Source organism: Scyliorhinus torazame, chromosome 21 (genome assembly GCF_047496885.1).
Source record: "Scyliorhinus torazame isolate Kashiwa2021f chromosome 21, sScyTor2.1, whole genome shotgun sequence".
Taxonomy (NCBI): domain Eukaryota; kingdom Metazoa; phylum Chordata; class Chondrichthyes; order Carcharhiniformes; family Scyliorhinidae; genus Scyliorhinus; species Scyliorhinus torazame.
In genome coordinates this window covers 78,801,293-78,815,499 of record NC_092727.1, presented here as the reverse complement: position 1 = coordinate 78,815,499, position 14,207 = coordinate 78,801,293, and the positions used below count along the sequence as shown (strand labels likewise).

General features: G+C 49.9%; 1 protein-coding gene across 3 annotated transcripts in view; it reads left to right on the top strand.

Annotated features, from left to right (window-relative positions):
* mrc2 (mannose receptor, C-type 2) overlaps window positions 1-14,207 on the top strand; it is a 603,955-nt gene that overhangs the window by 173,275 nt on the left and 416,473 nt on the right. The window lies entirely within an intron of this gene.

The following is a 14,207-nucleotide window of genomic DNA, read 5'->3' as shown; positions in this document are numbered from 1 at the left end:
GGATTCTGTTGCAATTTGGTTAGATCGCGCCCTTTATCTCATTAGTTCATTAGATGTCGGCCTCCAGCCTGGCTTCATGTTTACCCTTCCAAGCTAATGTGCTCTATCCATTGTCTTCTAATTCTGTGCTATCTGTCAAACATCCCCTCTCCTTTAAACATCTTTTGCTTGGCCATTTGACCCAATGGTTGGAGTCATTCACTCCCCAATGTCCTACAAAACCTCTTCAGACAGTCTCTTTTATCACTTCCTTTTTACCCGAATAACATCTTCCAGAGACATCCTGGTTTTCCAACCTCTTTATACCATGTGTCCTTGGCTCCTCTGTTCCAGCCACCAACCATTGTGACAGATGGGAGCTAAATTTAGCAATTTATTGTAAATAGCGGCATTTATTGAAAGTTCAGGTTTGTCATCATAAGCACTTAACCAAAACTCACCAGCCTGCCTGAACAGTGAGTTATTAAATAATCCCTTGTCCAGATTTACGGTTTACTTTTTGAAAATATTAGAGGCATTAACAGGGGCAGAATTCTATGAATAACACAAACCCTTGGAAAAGGAAAGAAACAAAAGGGTTTGAAAGTGGATCAATTCATAATAATGTGACATGATTCAGAGCCCCCCCCCCCCCCCCAATCCCCGGGAGAAGAATATTCCCTCTTCCAGAACAAAGGGGTACAATTTTAACATTTGAGCTCAAACTTCAGGTGTGAAATCGGGAAGCACCTTTCACACAAGAATGATAGTGGAAATCTCGAACCCAAGGGACTGTCGATACTGTGGATCAATTTAGACTTTCAGGAGAGAGATTGAGAAGATATTTGTTGGGTATGTATGTCAAGGGATATGGTATACATGTGTTTATTTAATATTTGCTTTGCAACAGAATTTTTAAAGTTGCTGTTAACTTTTTTTTTTAACAGGGCACACATATCTTTCAACATTGTGAGGGGCCAGGGCAGAGTAGGTAAGAAGGAGTTGTTCCCACTGGCGTTCAGAGAGGGTGCCAGCGAGCTCGGATTATCAGGAAAAAGGGAAGCGAGTGGCAAAGGTCAGGAAGGGAGGCGGCAAGCTGCAGTTTGTTTTTTAAAGAGAGCGATCGTGCTGAGTGCCTGTGCTAAACCGAAAATGGAGGAATGGGGTTATTCTTGGGGACCTGGCCAATCCTTCAGTCAGAGTCGCTTGGATGGATTTTGAGGAGTGAGATAGGCCTATATGACCCGCATTGCAGCAGATCTTTATCCCGCTTCAGAATTAGTGGTATCGTCGCCTCCGACATTGTCGGGGGTGGAGTCCCCCCTTCTCTGGCCTCGTTAAAGGTTCTCGCCAGCAGCGGGGCCAACAAGTCCACATATTTCCTGTAAAATTCCACCGGGAACCCGTCTGGTCCCGGGGCCTTCCCTGCCTGCATGTTCCCCAGCCCTTTAGTCACCTCATCCACCTCGATTGGCGCCCCCAGACCTGCCACCTCCTGCTCCTCCACCCTCAGGAACCTTAGTTGGTCCAGAAACTGTTGCATTCCCTCTTTTCCCTCTGGGGGTTGGGACCTATATAGCCTCTCATAAAATGTCTTAAACACCTCATTTACCTTTCCTGCTCTCTGCTCCGTAGTTCCCGTTTCATCCCTAACTCCCCCAATTTCCCTCGCCGCTATCCTCTTGCGAAGTTGGTGGGCCAGCAGCCGGCTCGCCTTTTCCCCATATTCGTATCTCATCCCCTGTGCCTTCCTCCACTGTGCCTCTGCCTTTCCTGTGGTCAGCAGGTCAAACTCCGTCTGAAGTCTTCGCCTCTCTCTACATAGTCCTTCGTCCGGGGCCTCCGCATATCTTTTATCCACCCTCAAAATCTCCCCCACTAATCTCTCCCTTTCTTTGCCCTCTTTTTTCTCCTTGTAAGCCCTAATGGAGATCAACTCTCCCCTAACCACCGCCTTCAACGCTTCCCATACTACCCCCATCTGGATCTCACCATCACCATTGGCCTCCAGGTACCTCTCAATACATCCCCGCTCCCTTCCACAGACCCCCTCATCCGCCAATAATCCCACATCCAGTCGCCAGAGTGGGCGCTGCTCCCTCTCCTCTCCTAATTCCAGATCCACCCAGTGCGGGGCATGGTCTGAAACGGCTATAGCCGAATACTCCGTTCCTGCCACCTTCGAGATCAGTGCACTGCTCAAACCCCACACTGGGTTTGGTCCGAAAAAACTTCCGTTGGGGCTCCCGAAAAGAGCCCAAAAGTCCGTTAGAACGGGAGCTGCCGAAACGTGCGGCTTAGCAGTGCATCGCCGCAACCGGAAACCATCAAGGTACTTTTTGACCTGTATTCACTGTCGTAGGAAACTCAGCAAAAGTTGCGCACAGCAAGCTCCCACATAGTAACGCCAATGACACAGTAACATGGCAACAGACAATCTTGATGCAGGTGGTTGAGGGATGAACATTATAGAATCATAGAATTTACAGAGCAGAAGGCGGGCATTCGGCCCATTGAGTCTGCACCGGCTCTTGGAAAGAGCACCCTACTTAAGCCCACACCTCCACCCTATCCCCATAATCCCACTTAACCTTTTTGGACACTAAGGGCAATTTAGCATGGCAAATCCACCTAACCTGCACATCTTTGGATTGTGGGAGGAAACCGGAGCACCTGGAGGAAACCCACGCAGACACGGGGAGAACGTGCAGACTCCGCACAGACAGTGACTTAAGTCGGGAATCAAACCTGGGACCCTGGCGCTGTGAAGCAATTGTGCTAACCAGCTGCCTTTTTTTTTACAGAGCAGAAGGATGCCATTCGGCCCATGGAGTCTGCACCTGCCCTTTGTAAGAGCATCCTACCTAAGCCCACACCTCCACCCTATCCCTACACCTTCACCCTATCCCCGTAACCCCACGTAACCTTTTTTGGACGCTAAGGGCAATTTAGCACAGCCAATCCACCTAACCTGCACATTTTTCGACTGTGGGAGGAAACCGGAGCACCCTGGTTAGGAAACCCACGCAGACACAGGGAGAACGTGCAGACCCCGCACAGACAGTGACCCAAGCCGGGAACCGAACCTGGGACCCTGGAGCTGTGAAGCAACTGTGCTAACCACTGTGCTATCATGCTATATTGGCCAAGACACCAGGAGAACTCACCATCCCATCTTCAAAATTGTGCCATGGCTACTATTACATCCTTTACATCTACTGGAGAAGATAGATAAGGTTTCAGTTTAATATCTCGTCCAAAAGATGGCAGGTATGCCAGTGAACCTCTCTCTCCCTCCCAAGATCCATGCTTAACTTTCTAGAGTAGAACATGAACCCGCAACGTAGACCAAACACCTGGAATGTGCGGGTTGTCTGTTGAGAAAAGGTTGGCCAGGCTAGGCTTGTATCTGTTGGAGTTTAGAAGAGTAAGAAGCGACTTGATTGAAAACATATGCGATCCAGAGGTGTCTTCACAGGTTGGATGTGGAGAGGATGTTTCCTCCTGTGGAAGAAACTAGAACTAGGAGTCACTGTTTAAAAATAAGGAGTCGCCCATTTAAGACGGAAATGAAGAGAATTATTTTCTCTGTGTATTGTGGGTCTCTGGAACTCAAAAGGTTGCGGAAACAGAATCTTGATAGGTAAAGGGGTGAAAGGTTATCGGGGTTAGGTGGGAATGTCAAGTCGAGGTTACAATCAGATCGGCCATGATTGTACTGAATGGCGGAGCAGGCTCGAGGGGCCAAGTGGCCTTCTCCTGATCCTAATTCATATGTTTGTATGTATGTTCTGACCTGGGCAACTATGCCACTGCTGATATAAGGAACCTTGAGTCAGACATGAAAGATTGAAGCCAAAAGATAGCTCAGCAAAAAGGATTAAAGACTCTCAGAATCACATGCCCATCTCTTTAACGCTAAGGAGAATAACTAAATGACGGTAAGATAAAGTCGCCACAGTCCCAGATGACCATTGGCTGCTTTCCCCTTTGAGGGAGAGAGGTGACAGGTGGTGATTTAACCTGAGGATCACCACATCTCACCACATCTCAGGAGGAGGGCAAGGTTGAGAAGGCATCATGCATAACCTCAGCCTTCCAGGAATTGAACCCGCGCTGGTGGCTTTGTTTTGCATCATGAACCAACTGTTTAGCCAAGTGAACTAAACTGGTAAGGTGGCACTTGAGTGCAATATCTCAGGGAAACCTACTGGGGAGATACCGCCCCATGAGCTGCTATTATTTTGCCTTGATGGCCATTCCTTATGTAGGAACAGAGGAGGCCATTCAGCCCATCAGACCTACCGTATCATTCAGTTAGCTTAAGGCTAATATGTGCCTCAACTCCAAGTATCTCTGGCTATCTTTACCTAACAAATATCAGTCGATCTCCATGTTGCCATGAGAATGTCGCTTTAAGAAATGTTTGGCTGCTCATGTTACTGCAGTTATGTCAGAGTGTGGGTGGAGCTGAGCTCTGGCTCTGCTTTTTAGTTTCACTTTGAAAAAAGCTTGGGTGTGTCTGTGTTTTTTTGTTTCGTTCTAGTGTTGGAGCTGCAGCCAGCCACAGAAGGTGTAATGTTCCCTCTGCCATGTTAAGACTATCTCTTGATTATTTGGTGAATTCAGAGTGATAACTGTTCTCAGTAGTGAATTTAAACCTGATGTGCTTCTGTTAAAAGTTTTTTTTAATGTCTTATAGATGTTGAAAGGAAAATGTAACGATTACTTAGTGCTGTATTCTTTGGGGGTTGTATTTGAATGAATGGTTGCTAAGATGTTCACTGTATGTTTTAAAAAGGGTAACTTGAGTTCATAGAATAAACATTGTTTTGCTTTAAAAATTACTGTTAGCTGTCTGCTGCACTGCACCACATCTGTAGAGTGGGCTGTGTGCTCCCCATACCACATTTTATTAAAAGTTGTGGGTCAGGGGAACTCCATGATACACTTTGGGATTCTCTAAACCCTGGTCCATAACAAATTGGGGCCTCGTCCGGGATAAAAGTCTACCTATTGGATTGGCTTAGTGAACTTAAAGACAGTGAGGGGTGAGCATATTGTGGTTGCTTTTCAAGTGTGGTATTTCAGTTTAAGTAGGGAGTGTGTTGTGGACAATGGCTCTTTCAGAGGCTCTGAAGTTTTTGGGGGTGGAGATGGTCACACGCAATACCATAAGACCATAAGACATAGGAGCGGAAGTAAGGCTATTCGGCCCATCGAGTCCACTCCACCATTCAGTCATGGCTGATTTCAACTCCCATTTACCCGCTCTCTCTCCATAGCCCTTAATTCCTCGAGAAATCAAGAATTTATCATATTCTGTCTTAAAGACACTTACGGACAGAGACTAAAAACAGTCTTAGATTTGGCAAAAACAAAATGCGAAAACATGAGGTAATTATGGCGGTGGCTAAGCATTTAAAATTGCCTGAGATACAGTCTGACTCATTGGAAATGGCAAAAATTCAGTTACAGATCATGCAACTTGAACATGAAAAAAAATTAAAGCGGCTTGAATTTGAAAGAGATAGAGAAGAAAAAGAAAGAGAGAGAGAGTTTGAACTTCGGAAAAGGCCATCAGACATGACGGTCAGTTAAGATTGGTGGACTTAAAGGGAAATGTACAGTTTGAGGATAGTGATGAGGATAAAGAGAAAGAGCGTCAAAGTCGAAGGCTTGGTGGGGATCTATTTAAATATATCCAAGCATTGCCAAGGTTTGATGAGAAGGAGATAGAAGCCTTTTTCATTTCATTTGAGAAGGTGGCTAAACAAATGAAATGGCCACAAGCCATGTGGGTATTACTGATTCAAACAAAGCTGGTAGGAAGGGCTCGTAAAGTGTTTGCATCACTACCGGAGGTGCTATCTGGGACATATGAGGAGGTGAAAAAATCCATTTTAGGTGCATATGAACTAGTGCCTGAAGCCGACAGACAAAGGTTTAGAAATTTAAGGAAAGAATTTGGTCAAACATGCATGGAGTTTGAAAGGATCAAACAGAGTAATTTTGATAGATGGATAAGGGCTTTGAAAATAGACCAAACGTATGAAGCTCTCAGAGAAATTATACTTTTGGAGGAGTTTAAAAATTCAATTCTTGATGTAGTGAGAACTCATGTGGAAGAGCAAAGGGTCAATACTGCGAGGTTAGCAGCAGAAATGGCAGATGATTATGAATTAGTTCATAAATCAAAGTTTGGTTTCCGGCACCAGTTTCAGCCTGTGAGGGATAGAAACTGGAGACATGAGAAATACTCAAGTGGTAGAGGCAAAGGTGATCTGATAGGAGATAATAAGGAGAGTGTGCCTCAGATTAAAAAAGAAATCCAGGAGGGTGGAAAAAAATGAAAAGTTTCAAATGTTTTCACTGTAATAAACTAGTCACAGTGTTGGTGGTTGAAGAAAAGCACTGGGAAGGCTGATGTGGTAAAGCAGGATAAGATATTGGGGGTTGTTAAAGTGATAAAGGAAAGCCCAAGGGAAGCGAAGGAGGTGCAAAAGATTGTACAACCTGATCAAGAGGTGATTGATAAGAAGGTGCCAGATGTCTTTAAAGAATTTACTTGCGTGGGTAAAGTTTACTCATGTGTATCAGGAGGAGCAGGTAAAGAAGTCACAATTTGAAGAGATACGGAGCTAGTCAATCTTTAATGGGAAGAGATGAGGAGTTATGTAGTTTGGGAAGAATATTGCCAGAAAAGGTGGTAATATGTGGAATTCAGGGTGAGAGGAGTAGTGTTCCATTATATAAGGTAAGGCTGGAAAGTCCAGTGAAGAGTGGTGAAGTGGTAGTAGGAGTAATAGAGAAACTATCTTGTCCAGGAATATAGTTTATCTTGGGTAATGATAAAGCTGGATCGCAGGTGGGAATGATGCCTACTGTGGTTGATAAGTCAGTGGAAAATCAGACAACTGAAATGTTAAAGGACGAGTATACTGGGATTTTTCCGGATTGTGTAGTAACAAGGTTGCAAAGTCACAGGTCTTTTTAAAAAAATGTGTTTATTCAAATTTTCCAACAAAATTTTTAACAAACCCCCCTCCAATAACAAAAAGAAAGAAACTCAAACACAACAGTCAAAAATTATACAGAACTTTTACATTGGGTTTCCCCATATACAGTAGCCCCCCCCCCCATATGACATTCAAAGGTACTCGTAGGGAAGCTCCCCCCACCCACCCGAATTCCCCCCCCCCCCCCGAAAGAGACCACCCCCCCTCCCCCCCCACCCTTGGGTTGCTGCTGCTGCTGACCTCCTCCTAACACTCGGCGAGATAGTCTAGGAACGGTTGCCACCGCCTGAAGAACCCCTGCACAGACCCTCGTAAGGCAAGCTTGATCCTCTCCAGCTTAATGAACCCTGCCATATCATTTATCCAGGCTTCCACACTGGGGGGCTTCGCGTTCTTCCATAACAGCAAGATCCTCCGCCGGGCTACCAGGGACGCAAAGGCCAGGATACCGGCCTCTTTCGCCTCCTGCACTCCCGGCTCGTCCGTTACCCCAAATAGTGCCAACCCCCAACTCGGCTTGACCTGGACTTTCACCACCTTGGAGATAGTTCTCGCGAGACCCCTCCAAAATCCATCCAATGCCGGGCACGACCAGAACATGTGGACGTGGTTCGCCGGGCTTCCCGAGCACCTCCCACATCTATCCTCCACCCCAAAGAACCTACTCAACCTCGCCCCTGTCATATGCGCTCTGTGAATAACCTTGAATTGTATTAGGCTGAGCCTGGCGCAAGAGGAGGAAGAATTAACCCTACTCAGGGCATCAGCCCACAGACCTTCATCAATGTCCTCCTCAAGTTCCTCCTCCTACTTGCCCTTTAACTCCTCTACCGAGGCCTCCTCCTCTTCTTTCAGCTCCTGGTAGATCGCCGAAACCCTGCCTTCTCCAACCCATACACCCGAAATCACCCTGTCCTGAGTCCCCTGTGCCGGGAGCAGCGGGAATTCCCTCACCTGCCGCCTCACAAACGCCTTCACTTGCATATACCTGAAAGCATTTCCCGGGGGTTGCCCAAACTTCTCCTGCAGCGCCCCCAGGCTCGCAAACGTCCCATCTATAAACAGGTCCCCCATTCTTCTAATCCGTGCCCGATGCCAGCTCCGAAATCCCCCATCCATCCTTCCCGGGATGAACCGATGGTTCTCCCGAATCGGGGACCAAACCAAGGCTCCCACCTCGCCCTGTGTCGTCTCCACTGCCCCCAGATCTTCAACGTCGCCGCCACCACCGGACTCGTGGTGTACCTTGTCGGCGAGAGCGGCAGCGGTACCGTCGCCAGCGCCCTCAGGCTCGTGCCCACACAGGACGCCATCTCCAACCTCTTCCACGCCGCCCCGTCTCCCTCCATTACCCACTTACGGATCATCGCCACATTGGCTGCCCAATAATAGCCACACAGATTCGGCAGAGTCAGCCCTCCTCTGTCCCTACTATGCTCCAGAAACACCCTCTTTACTCTTGGGGTCTTATTTGCCCACACGAAACCCATGATACTCCTACCTACCCGTTTGAAAAAGGCCTTGGGAATCATAATGGGAAGGCACTGGAACACAAAGAGAAACCTCGGGAGGACCACCATTTTAACCGACTGCACCCTGCCCGCTAGCGAGAGTGGCAGCACATCCCATCTTTTGAAATCCTCCTCCATCTGCTCCACCAACCACGTCAAATTGAGTTTGTGCAGGGCCCCCCGACTCCCAGCCACCTTGATCCCTAAGTACCGAAAGCTCCTTTCCGCCCTCTTCAAAGGCAGGTCGTCTATCCTCCTTCCCTGGTCCCTTGGATGCACCACAAAGAGTCCACCTTGCCCTACATTAAGCTTATACCCCGAGAAGTCCCCAAACTCCCTTAGGATCCGCATGACCTCCGCCATCCCCTCCACTGGATCTGCCACATACAGCAACAGGTCATCCGCATACAGCGACATCCGATGTTCCTCTCCCCCTCGGACCAGTCCCCTCCATTTCCTGGTCTCCCTTAGTGCCATGGCCAGAGGCTCAATTGCCAATGCAAACAGCAAGGGGGACAGGGGGCACCCCTGCCTCGTCCCTCGGAACAGCCGAAAGTACTCCGACCTCCGCTGATTCGTAGCCACACTCGCCACAGGGGCTCTATATAGCAATCTGACCCAGCTGATGAACCCCTCCCCGAACCCAAACCTCCGCAACACTTCCCAAATATACTCCCACTCCACCCGGTCGAAGGCCTTCTCTGCGTCCATAGCTGCCACTACCTCCGCTCCTCCCTCCACCGAGGGCATCATAATCACATTGAGGAGCCTCCGCTGAACAGTGTTCAGCTAATTCCCCTTCACAAATCCCATCTGGTCCTCATGAATCACCCCCGGGACACAGTCCTCAACTCCCGTAGCCAGCACTTTTGCCAGCAACTTAGCATCCACATTGAGGAGCGAGATTGGTCTATACGACCCACACTGCAGTGGGTCCTTGTCCCCCTCAGGATCAGAGAGATCAGCAACCCGGACATTGTCCGGGGCAAGGTCCCCCCTCCCTTGCCGAATTGAAAGTCCTCACTAGCAATGGGCCGAGCAGGTCCACGTATTTCCTGTAAAACCCGACCGGGAACCCACCTTGCCCCGGGGCCTTCCCCGCCTGCATGCTCCCCAATCCTTTAACCAGCTCCTCCAGCCCAATTGCCGCCCCTAAACCAGCTACCTCCTGCTCCTCCACCCTCGGGAACCTCAGCTGATCCAAAAATCGTCACATCCCCTCTTCCCCCGCTGGGGGCTCACATCTGTACAGCTCTTCATAAAAGGCCTTGAATACCTTATTTATTTTTGTCGCACTCCGAACCGTGGCTCCCCTTCCATCTTTGACTCCCCCTATTTCCCTCGCTGCCATCCTCTTACGGAGCTGGTGTGCCAGCATCCGACTAGCCTTTTCCCCATACTCGTAGGTCGCCCCCTGCGCTTTCCTCCACTGTGCCCCCGCCTTCCCTGTGGTCAACAGGTCAAACTCCGTCTGGAGCCGTCGTCTTTCCCCAAGTAATCTTTCCTCCGGGGCCTCTGCGTATCTCCTGTCCACTCAAAATCTCCCCCACTAACCTCTCCCTTTCCATACCCTCTGTCTTCTCCCTATGAGCCCTAATGGAAATTAGCTCTCCCCTGATCACCGCCTTCAACGCCTCCCATACCACCCCCACCCGCACCTCCCTGTTGTCGTTGGCCTCCAAGTACCTTTCAATACACCCCCTCACCTTCCCACACACCACCTCGTCCGCCAGTAGTCCCACATCCAGCCGCCACAATGGGCGTTGGTCCCTCTCCTCTCCCAGCTCCAGTTCCACCCAGTGCGGGGCATGGTCCGAAACGGCTATAGCCGAATACTCCGTCCCTTCCACCCTCGGGATGAGCGCCCTACCCAGAACAAAGAAATCTATCCGGGAGTAGGCTTTGTGTACATGGGAGAAGAAAGAAAATTCCCTGGCTTGCGGCCTTGCAAACCGCCATGGGTCCACTCCCCCTATCTGATCCATAAACCCCCTAAGTACCTTGGCCGCCGCCGGCCTCTTTCCAGTCCTTGATTTGGAGCGGTCCAGTGCTGGATCCAACACTGTATTATCAGGCCTCCTATCTCCAGGTCCGGAATGCGCCCCAACATACGCTTCATGAATCCTGCATCATCCCAGTTCGGGGCGTATCCCAACACCACCCACGTCCCTTGCAGCCTACCGCTCACCATTACATATCGCCCTCCATTGTCCGCTACAATAGTCTTTGCCTCAAATGACACCCGCTTTCCCACCAATATTGCCACCCCTCTATTCTTTGCGTCCAGTCCCGAGTGGGATACCTGTCCTACCCATCCCTTTCTTAGCCTGACCTGGTCCGCCACCTTCAGGTGTGTCTCTTGGAGCATGGCCACGTCCGTCTTCAGTCCCTTTAAGTGCGCGAACACTCAAGCCGTCTTCACTGGCCCATTCAGGCCCCTCACATTCCACGTTATCAGCCGGATTGGAGGGGCTCTCACCCCCCCCACGCCCCGCCGACTAGCCATCTCCTTTTCTGGGCCAGTCCCGTGTCCACGCCTCCCTCACCCTCCAGTCCCCCAGAGGGGGACCCCGTCCCGACCACCTCTTCTGTGTCCCATTCCCTTTTGGCCAGTGCAGCAGCAACCCTTTCTCCCCCCCCTTCCTCCCCTCCCCTCCCCCCCGCTAGACCCCTGTCTAGCTTTTTTGCTCCCCCCATGTCACTCCCGTAAATCAGCTGACGCCTGCTGACCCCGGCTTCCCCCGCCGTCCCATTGACCTCCCCGCGTGGGAGTCTCCCAATCCATATGCATTCCTTCGTTCCCCTTCCCGCCTTTCTTCCCGCGCGTGGGAAAACACCCCGCGCCTTCCAAAGCCCACTCCGCCCCCTCTGGCGCAGCTCCTGTCGCGGCCTTGTCTCTCTCTCCCAGCCCATGTAACATTTCCTGCGCGTGATTGACCCCCTATATACAACAATCATCACACATCAACCCCCAAAACATCCCCCCCACCCTCACAAACCCTCAGTTAGAGTCCAACTTTTCGGCTTGTACAAAGGTCCACGCCGCTTCAGGCGTTTCAAAGTGATAGTGTTGGCCCTTGTATGTGACTCACAGTCGCGCTGGCTGCAGCATTCCGAATTTCACTTCTTTCTGGTACAACGCCGCTTTGGCCCGGTTGAAACTCGCTCTCCGCTTTGCAACCTCCGTGCTCCAGTCCGGGTATATTCGGATCTCTGCATTGTCCCACTTACTGCTCCGCTCCTTCTTGGCCCATCTCAGGACCCACTCTCTGTCCGTGAACCGGTGGAACCTCACCACCATCGCCCTTGACGGCTCATTTGCCTGGGGCTTCTTCGCCAGCACCCGATGTGCCCCGTCCAACTCCAGCGGCCTCGAAGGGGCCTTCGTGCCCATCATCGCCTCGAGCATCGTGCTCGCGTATGCCCCGGCATCAACCCCCTCCACTCCCTCAGGGAGACCCAGGATTCGCAGATTCTTTCTCCTCGACCTGTTCTCCAGGTCTTCGAGTCTTCCCGCCCACCTCTTGTGTAGCACCTCGTTCTGCTCCACTCTCACCGCCAGGCCCACGAGCTCGTCCTCGTTCTGACTGACTCTTTTCTGTACCTCCTGGATCTTAGCTTCGTGGGCCTTCTGCGTGATCCCGAGTCCTTCAATTGCCGAAAGCATAGGCGCCAACATCTCCTTGCGCATCTCCTCGCGCTGCTCCTCGAAGCAGCGCTTGATGAACTCCTGCAGCTCCCCTTTGTCCCTGGCCGCCGCCATTTTGTTTTCTTTCCCTCGCTTCTCCCATTGCTCCAGTGCCGCTCCTTTGGCCGTTACACTTCTGGTCCGTTTCATAGAAGTTGGAGGGGGACCTCTCTCTTCCCTTCCCCACGGGTTTCGTCAAAAAAAAAAAGTTCCGTTGGGGCTCCTCTAACGAGCCCGAAAGTCCGTGGTAGCGGGAGCTGCCGAATCGTGCGGCTTAGCTCCGCATAGCCGCAACCGGAAGTCGAGAGGGAATCCTTTTGGCAGTGTTCGCTTCACCTGTCTGCCCCAAAAAGTCTATGGAAACTCCTGAAAAAGGTCTGAGAGCCAGTTCCAGACGGGAGCTGCCGAATGCGCGACCTACTCCTGCATGGCCGCTACCGGAAGCCTCGTCCCTGCTTCTTCAATGGCCTTGGTAGATCTTTTCACAGTTGTTCCCTCTGCTGCTAGAATTCACCTTTGATAGAGTCAAGTCAGATTGCAGCTTTAAGCTTGCCCTTCCCCCGCCTGCATGCTGGAAGAGGCCTTTGTCTATTTCTGCAGCTCAAGCCAAATCTTTAACTGTTTCTGCCGGGTCTGGTAGCCAAAAGACATAACATTCCTGGGGCACACTGTCAGGGGAATGTTGCAGTCTTCTTCCCACACCGGGAAATGTCAAACAAATGCCGTGGGGGCCCTGTTAAAGAGCCCAAAAGTCAGTTCCAAGCGGGAGCTACCGAATATGCGACCTAGCTCTGCATAGCCGCACCCGGAAGTCCACTGTATGTTTTAAAAAGTTTAACTTGAGTTCGTAGAATAATCATTGTTTTGCTTTAAAAATTACTGTTAGCTGTCTGCTGCACTGCACCACATCTGTAGAGTGGGCCGTGTGCTCCCTATACCACAATCTATTAAAAGTTGTGGGTCAGGTGAACTCCATGATACATTTTGTGGTTCTCTAAACCCTGGTCCATAACAATGTCCACAGATTTCTGCTGCTCGAGCTGTCTAATATTTAGATTGTGTTCATGGCTCTTGATTCCACTTGATCACCCCATCCCTATCAGCCATTAGGAGAAATATGTTCCCTATCCTGCCTCTAACAAATCCTTTTTACATTTTATTCACCTCAATCAGATTACTCTTTAATCTTTTATATTCAAGGGAATAAAAACCAATTAATATAACCTGTCATCATAACCCTCAAAGCTATTGTAATCTTCTGGCAGAGCATCTGCCTCTCCTACAAGGCCAATACATCCTGCCTGAGGTTCGGTGCCAAAGACTGAACACAGAAGTACAAATGAGGTATTTTTATTTAGTCTTTGATGGGATGTGGGTTTCCCTGGGCAAGGCCAACATTTGTTGTCCATCCCCAATTGCCGCATTGAGACAATCGATGATGGTTGTCATGGTCACCATTACTGAGATAGCTTTATATTCCAGATTTATTCACTGACTTCAAATTCCACCAGCGGCCGTGAAGGGATTTGAGCCCATGTCCCAAGAGCATTAGCGTGGGCTGCTGGATTACTCGTCCAGTGACATTGGCATTGGGTGGGACTCACCTGCAGCCATTGAGAACAGCTATCATGTTGGTTTCTGATGTCATGTCCTCTACATTATAAATTTCTTCAGTGCAGGGAGGACAGGCCTGAAAACTAATGAATGGTATCAGCTGTGGCTCAGGCATCACACGTCCACCTCTGAGTTACATGACTGTGGGTTCAAGCCTCACGCCAAATACTTGAGCACCAAATCTAAGCTGCCATTTCTAGTTCAGTACCGAGGGAGTGCTACATTGTCAAAGATGCCATCTTTCAGTTGAGGCATGAATCCTAGGCTCCAACCTTTCACCCAGTTGGCATAAAAGATTCCCTGGCACTCCTTGAAGAAGAGCAGGGAAGTTCTCCGATGTGCCCTGGTCAGTATTTATCCGTCAAACAAAATTACGAAAGCAGATTTTCGCTGCGT